Source organism: Thunnus albacares, chromosome 18, assembly GCF_914725855.1.
Source record: "Thunnus albacares chromosome 18, fThuAlb1.1, whole genome shotgun sequence".
Lineage (NCBI taxonomy): Eukaryota > Metazoa > Chordata > Actinopteri > Scombriformes > Scombridae > Thunnus > Thunnus albacares.
The window spans coordinates 13,290,577-13,299,154 of NC_058123.1; the positions used below are offsets into that span (position 1 = coordinate 13,290,577).

An 8,578-nucleotide genomic window follows, 5' to 3' on the forward strand; every position below is an offset into this window, starting at 1 on the left:
CTTCCTTTCACAGTACAGTTTCAGCTTACTTACTGAGTAAATTGTGAAAACATTTCCGAGAACATACCCAGTATTTAGGAAGATGCATCATGACACTAGAGGAGAACTGTTCCTGTGGAGGTTGTTACCAGGTAAGTACAAGGTAAATCTAATAAACCCTTTATAAATGGGTGTAGCCATAAACAATAACTATATAAGAAAAAAGTAATTTATTGGAAAGTACTATCTTAATTTCAAGATAGTACATAATTTAACTCGGGCTGTTACCAACATAAATCTTGGATAACTACAATTGTAACTTGAATTGATGGGTAATAGAGGAGGTATTTCTAATAACTGGTTGCCTAATTTCCTAGCAAGTGCGCAATTATATTACCAACCTAAAATGGTCACAACTACAAGGTACTCAGTTGAGGTGATGGGCAACAGTAGAGGTTTTTCTTAGTAGCTAGTATTTAGTAGTTTCAGCTGCATTTTCTCTGTATTACCTACTTATTACCAGTGATACTAGTAATACCCAATAATATACTATTATTTACCAGTAATTACCCAATAATATACTATAATTGACTATATATTTACTGGGTAAATACTTAGTAATTGGGAGACTGTAAAAGGAAGGGTTATTGGCAGAAATATGTGTCACTAGAAAGTGAATTTGAATTATTTGTATGTAAATTTGAATTGCTCAACTTGAATAATTGCATTAAAAAATGTAATTGGATTACATAATTTGAATTTGTATTGTTTAACTTCAACAATTGCTTTATGAAAAACTGAATCTGAATGGCATAATTTGAAATGGAATTTATTAGTTTGGAAATTAATTCCAATAAACTTGAAACTGAATGTAATGATGTTGAATTAATTTGCTCTGAAAATATATTTGATCCTCACTGAAAATTCAACCGTCTATATACTTCCACATTCAGTTCTCACAATTCAAATTCAGTTCTCGCAGTTCAAATTCAGTTATTGCATTCCAATGTCAGTTCACTGAGACACACATTTGGTCACTGAGGAAGAACTATTCAAATTCAAATATAAATGATTCAAATTCAGCCTCCAGTAACACATATTTCTGCCCATAAAGGGTTACAAAAATTCCGATTCAAAGTGGCTGCGTGAAGATAAAATAAACTCACATTGAATTAAAACATACACTCACCTGCCACTTCATTAGGTTCACCTGTGCAATCTAATGCAATCCAATACAGCAGCTCTGCCATAAACTTTACATTTACAAAGTTTATACATTTTCAGTTTTTGTTGAAATTGTCAGCAAGGTGATAATTCTACTTTATGTTTATTATTGAGGTTGCAGTGGGTGGTGGTGGTGTACTGGAGTGCATTATATTGAAAACTGTTCCATATATTTTGCCCCCTTCATGTCTGTTAATGGAGTGGACAAAATATTGGGAACGATAATAATAATAAACATAAAGTAGAATTATCACCTTTCTGACAATGTCAGCAAAAACTGAAAATGTATAAACTTTGTAAATGTAGAATTTATGGCAGAGCAGTTGTATTGGATTACATTAGATGGCACAGGTGTACCTAATGAAACGGACAATGAGTGTAAGTTGAGTAGTGTTTTGCTCAAGCACTTTCAAGTTCATTGTCATTGCACTTAGATAAATCAGCATATACCATATGCATTGAAATATTCACAGACTCTCAAAGTGACAAAAATAGCGTTTCTCCTCAGTCATGGCACACAAAGAAATAGTTACAGTAAGAAGAGAAGACAATTATAAACATCACATGTGCACAAGTAAAGTGATAGTGTGTGTTGACTACAAACTATGCTCTCCTTGACAATTCTACAGGCTAACTCTGGCCCTGTAACAAGGAACACTATGCCCCACCTAAAGTGTCATCACTTGGTAATCAGGGTTGAGTTATAGGGTGTGCTACTTCATGTACCTCTCTCTCTCCTCCTCCTTGTATTAGCAATCAAAACTTTAAGTTCTTTATTCATTTTTCATTTCAGTCCTTTAATTAAAATAAGAACATGGATTTTAAATGTCCTGTGTTTATTTATGTTTAAAGCATTTGTCAACAAATACACTGAAACATGCCACAATCTTATTCTAAAACATTTTTGCGATTAAATATGCATTTTTCAAACACTACTCAATAATTGTCTTTTGGCTTGAAATTGCAAGTTGATGTGTTGGCCTCAAAAGTAAGGTAATACTGTGAAAAGTTGTGGTCTCTGTGTTTCGATATGGCTGGCTGACTGTCTCATTACCCAGAAAACTTTCTGAAAATGAGTTTGTTTTTCATTAGAGTAGCAGAGAGGCTGGAATGGTGTCATCTTCATTCATCTGTGTTTCTCCCACTTGACTCCCTCGCCCTGCAAGAGAAAAAATTCTCATGACTGATGGACCTGCTGGCTATTTGGACATCTGTCTTCTCCTTCATAGCCCTGGCAGGGAGAGGTCTGGGTACAGTGTGACAGGCTTCCGCAACAGCGTGTACTAACACCGGGTAGAAACATCTCTGTGGCCTAAGCCTTAGAGATCAGCCATTAGTAGGTTGTCAATCTAGCAAGCGCTAACATTCTTCTGGGTAGCTGGGAGAAAGATTCAACCCATGGCTTCCAACAAGGAGGTGGATGTGAGATCATTACAGTCCGGATAAATTTAGCTCCTGTAAGGATATTGTGTCTCTGCTGGTGTTGAATATAGCACAATTATTGTAGTTATGTGGATAATGGAGTCAAATCTGCACAGTATAAAAGTATATTTTTACTTGACAGTAGTAGATATCTATGTGAGTTACAAACTTTGGAAACATTTGACATTAAGGAACACATGTTAACCTAATTGGATGCTGAATGGCATGCGTGTTAGCATATGGCTCCTTAATTCTCCTTACATGAAGTCATTAAGGAAGTTAATGCACATGAATAAGGTTTTTAGTATTCTTTTCGCAGTAGGCTTTGAGCTGATGAGGTGTAAGAATCAGAACGACTCTTATTGGTAAGAATTTCTTGGTAAGACCTTCAAAAAATGATTTAATTTGTACTGTGTGACTAAAAGTACATTGAGAGGTTTGGGAAAAACACATTCTTAATTGATATTGTGTTCATTTTTAGCATGTAAGCTGACTAATGTTGACATTAGCAGGTGAGTTTTTAAGCTGTTCGATATGCTAGAACTGACAAGCTAATAGCCATGTTGGCAGAATGTCGGCAAAGTGGGAAGAAGTGGAAAACCTCTTGTAAGTCTGCCTTGGAAGAATTCACAGAACATGTAATCTGTATGCTGTAGTGAAATAAACAAACTAAAAAAAACTTAGTTTCAGTCAGACATCAAGAGTTTGATTTAAGTATTCATTTAAACTCACCAATAAGACCTTCATACATCGATAAAAAACTGCCCTCCTGTCAGATCTGCCCGGGCCACACAGTCCATGAATTTATCTGTCTGAAAGGTGATTTAGAATCAGAAGGACATAACACCTCATTTTATCTCTAATACCTATAATGCCAAATGCCAAAGAAGTCTGTTTGCTCACCAGTTCTCTGTCATCACCAGTGGTCAAACAATCACAGTGCAAACAATCAAAACTGAAGACTGTGAGCTCATAATCTGTGGTCATCCTTTCAGAAGGTGTTTGGTGGTGTGATGTTTTGATTTAAGCATGATTATGATTTTCTTTTCAAATAATTTATAGACTTTCCTTTCTTGCCAATTGTTCTTTCTTCCCAGTCTGTCTGCCTCTACTTTTAATCTCCTTTTTTCTTTTTTACTTTGCCAACAGTTCCTCACCAGCATTTCCCCTCTGGAGACAGGGAAGTTTAAAATATGCATCCTACCAACACTCGCTTGCCATCACCCAACCACACACACACACATACAGACACACACAGTACTGCACATTTCATCAGACATGTATACCCAGTGCAACAGTGGTATTGATGGTTCACTCCTGCATTCATGAGGAGTATGCCCATCACACACATCCCCCAGTCCATCTGCTCTAGCAGCAGTAACACATGGAATAACTTATACCAAAAAAATCCACATGAAGATTTTTTTTTGCTGTAGTGTGCTTGGTGAAGCCTTGACTGACATACAGTTTCCAGAAATCTCACTGAAAATTAACTTTTGTCATGTATTGGTTTATTGTATTGTCGACACACTGACAGTGACTTTGTTTTTTGACAAGATTCAAGGGTTGAATAGTTCTGTTATTATTTGGCATTGTGCTGTTACTCACTTTTAGGGAATATTTGCAAAACAGGATTAGAGTTATCAAATGTAAGATTTGCAGCAAAAGAGTCTACAAACTTATTTCTCTCAGTGACAGTAAATGTCAAAATATCCCGATGAACAAAGTTGAACAGACGTTTCAAATTAAAATCTATGACCAATGGAATTATTAAATGTAACTAATTCAATGATCCCTGGAGTATTTTATGCCTACTATTGCAAAGGTAACTTGTCACGTGTCACCACCACCTCTTGGCTAATGACTCTGTAATGGCACCATTTATCCATTTAGCCTCATTGAGTTCTATGCAATGCTGGTCCTGCCAGGTTTGTCGGTGGATGCTTCAAACACTTGACTGCAAGTGGACGATTGGAGAGCTAGTGACTTGCAAAGCTGTCTGTGACTGCAATGGATATATAGTGGTGTGAAAATCAAGTCAAAAAGTTATCTTTTTTACATAGAACTTTGAGCAAGAATTTGAAATGAACATCCGACCTTTGGGTGCTGTCACATATGCTCTTTGAATATTGAATTAATACATTAAAAATGAGCTTTTAGGGAATTCTATTCAGCTTCCTTTGAGGACTTTCACTGTAATTTTAAAGTATATGTTGGGGTACAGTGAAATGTGTAGAACTGCCATATAAAGAATGTTCTTTTCATCATATTGTATCATAATAGTAATGATAATTATAGCTATTATTTTTATTTTTATTATTATTATTATTATTATTGTTATTATTATTATTATTATTATTATTATTATTATTAGTAGTAGTAGTAGTAGTAGTAGTAGTAGTAGTAGTAGTAGTAGTGGTGGTGGTGGTGGTTATAACACAAGTAGTTTATTATAACAGGATTTGCTCAAATAACAAAATAATAACCTTCCTGAATATTAGATTGCGTTAACAATGCCTGAAAATCTCAAATGTGTAGCGTGAGTGGTCAGAAGAGCTTGAGTCCCCTCGCAATTGGGTGTGCAATGGACAAAATAAGTTAACATTTTAGAGATTTAACTTCACCAGTATCAGAGACGCTGAAAGGGAATTCCAGACACATTGACTGAGCTACAGAGGAAATGGGAGGCATTCTGGCCTCTGAGAGAACAACTTCAGGAAATGGATGTCAAAACCAAGCTTAATTATCCAGCAGTCCAGCAAGTGCAAGATGGGGAGGAAAAGAATAACTTTGCAAAACCAGAAGAGGCCATACAGTAGTTGTGTAAGACATACTTTATCACTTTCTTAAGAGCCAAGGAAATGCAAAAATATTCAAGTATTATTAAGTTAAAGGACTAATCTTGGCTAAGTAGTTAGCTATGGACCAATTTTACATTTATACTGTGGAGGCAATGAATTTGGATATTATAAGGAGAAAACCCTCTGGAGTGTAGTGGATGGCAAAGAAGAAATATTAATGTCTAGTGGGTTAATGATGAGATATTGGGAGAGTATGGGTATATGTGTTCTTGTACTGTACATACCTAAACTCATTTATGGGATTAATAACACAGGGGAAAGTGAGACCAACATGTTGGAGCTGCAACATATACAGATATTAATTTTCTCTTTTGTTTTCCTGTGGGGTTTTTCTTCTTTTTTCTTTCTTTTTTTGCAGAATAAATCATGGAAGAAAGTTAGAATAATATTATGGCTGCAACTTGGTATTCCCAAAAACACATATATTTGAAATACTCAACTGGGGAACCTGGAGCACAAAAAGAATTAAATATATTCAAGAAATAAATGATGTATAATAGAGTTCAGTCATTCACAGAACTTCAGAGCAGATTCACAAAATCACATGCTACAGCAAAAATTTAACAAAAAAAAAAGTTTGGTAGGTACAAGGACCCTTTTAGGAAATTCTATTTAAAGTAGGGAGGAAATAAACACTTAATAAGTAGAATATATAATATGTTACTCGAGGAACAGTCTCAACATTATTCATTGCAAAAATTGTATAATTGGAATAAGGAAGCTAACAAAAAATGGAATATATGCTTACATCTCACTAACAACATTACTAATGATGAAAATTTACAGTTAATTCAATATGAACCAAAGACAAGAATAGATATAAAGATCTAGGTAGAGATCATAAGTTTGATTCAAGTACCTCTAATTTGTGTTTGAAGTGTGGCTTCCATGACTCCCTCATGTACTCCCTCTGGCTTTGTACAAACCTGAACAACACATAGAGTGAAATCCAGGAATGGATATCTACAACTTGTAAAACAAAAATTCAATTCTCATCTGAGCTGTGTATTTTTCAGAGTGATGAAAAATTTAAATATCTTGTGGGATGGTAGATTATGCTTTCCTCCATTGTTTATGAGAAACTCATTTTAAAACATAAAAACAGAAGCCCTTATTTTACAGACAGAAAGAATTTATGAAATATTATTTGACCTTAAGAAAGACAATCTCTCTAGATAACAAGAAAACACAGCCCTATAAAAACCTGTGGCAGAGCTGGGGAGGGAGGGACTCCACTGGAGAATACATGACAGAGAACTAAATGTGTTATGTCTTATATATGTGAATGTATCCATGTCTCATGTTAACTGGACATCAACCTGTGATATATCATCTTAGATATCAAGGGGTTATAAAATTGCTTATTTTAGTTAGTAAGAGATTATAAGCAAAATTCTGTGGTGAAAGGCATGAAATTTAATTAAAACAATTATACAAAAAAAAGAAAAAATCCTGAATGCCTGTAAGACTGTTAATTCCAGTAATTAAGCACTGCAATGTCATGTCATGCAAGTGTAACTTAAGTAAGAATAGTAATAATCAGTGTCAAACAGTATGTAGGCATTAGCTATGAGTTAGACTTCACTTCATAATGTGAGAGAGCAATTTCAGTTTTCTCTAGTTTTTGATTTATAAGGATAAAACTGACTTAGAACTGTAATTAAGGCAAAAAATATTCTTATAATATTGCCACCTTGCAAGCCCAACATCCCAAGCAAAGCAAGTGGTTTGTAATGACTAATAAGCTAGTAACAACTGCGTAATATTAATTATGAATATATGATTCATCAGTTATGCCTGGAGTTCGTATAACTGGCATGCACAACCATGTGCCATTATCCCTATCAAATATTATCACATAATCGTAGTTGTATGTCTTGTATAAGATCAAAGACACAAAAAAGCAGCCTACTGTGTATGCAATACCAGAGGTATTGTGATCAAGGGATGTGCAAGTTGATTCAACCGAATGTCTAACATAGCAGATATAGAATACAGCTTTAGATCTGAGGCTCTTTTAGATGATTCCCCTACATTATGCTGGCAGCATGTTTCAATAAGTTTCTAAATAGGTGTCAGAGCAGCATTTGATATAAAAATGCCAGTGCCATCAGGGACATGGATTTTTAGAAAGGTCTGGGGTCCTGAGTTCCCCAGTGCACTTTTACTACGCTGAACAAATCTTCCACATTTTCTGTATTAATTTAACTGTTACTTTAACTACATTTTCTTTCACTTTTATCTCCCTTCATAATTGTCAAAATTCTTGGTGGACCATTACAAAATCCCTTTATTTTAATTTCTCTTCGGTGTCAAACAGTCACATTTAAGAATATAAAGTCTGAAAGAAGAAGAAGAAAAAAGAATGTAAATCAATTGTGAAAAACTCAACATGTTCATGTATGATTGAAGAATTTTGTATAATTCCAAGAGGCAACACCGAGGACATTAGCTTGGTGCCTTCAGTGGTAGCTATGGACCAATCATTCAACAAGTGAATGTATGGTCTGTGTATGTCCAATAGTGAAATCAGCAGCAGACAGTACACCTCTCACACTGACCTAACATTGCTAACATAACAGCAACAGTAGTATTGAAGGCCTCTTGAGTTTCAGCACCTGGACAGCAACTATCCGAGTTTCAGTCTTGATTTAGACTTCAGCACCATGGACAACAACTGCCAGAATTTCTCGTGAGTTGGGTTTCAGCACCATGGACAGCAACCATCAGCGTTTCACTTGTGAAACACACACCATGTCTGGGCTATGGAGGATTTAAAAAAAACACTAGATTCACAGCAAGTCAGTCCAAGTTTATATTAACACAGTCATACAGTCACGTTGTATTTTATGCAAAGTACACAGCCTACAGGTGGCATAATGTTGGCACCTTCTGTGCAACTCAACGCCTTCCCACTTTGGTGCGGTTTCAGTTTTCTCAAAAATCTCTCATGCCTCTTAAATCATACACCCTATCTGCTTCTCAACATACCGTAGATCCTCCCCAATCTGCCTTGTTAATTAGTGACAGTCATGTATTCTATGGTGGTCAACCCATAGCCCTGGTGTAAATATTTACCTATCAGCGGAGAA

General features: G+C 35.4%; 1 long non-coding RNA gene across 1 annotated transcript; it reads right to left on the reverse strand.

Moving 5' to 3' along the window:
- Nucleotides 1-2,046: 2,046 nt before the first annotated feature.
- Nucleotides 2,047-3,653, reverse strand: LOC122967920. The gene is made up of 3 exons (XR_006398713.1): nucleotides 3,529-3,653; nucleotides 3,358-3,437; nucleotides 2,047-2,362 (listed from the first exon to the last, which is right to left on the reverse strand). It is a non-coding gene; the product is annotated as an uncharacterized LOC122967920 (long non-coding RNA).
- Nucleotides 3,654-8,578: the final 4,925 nt, after the last annotated feature.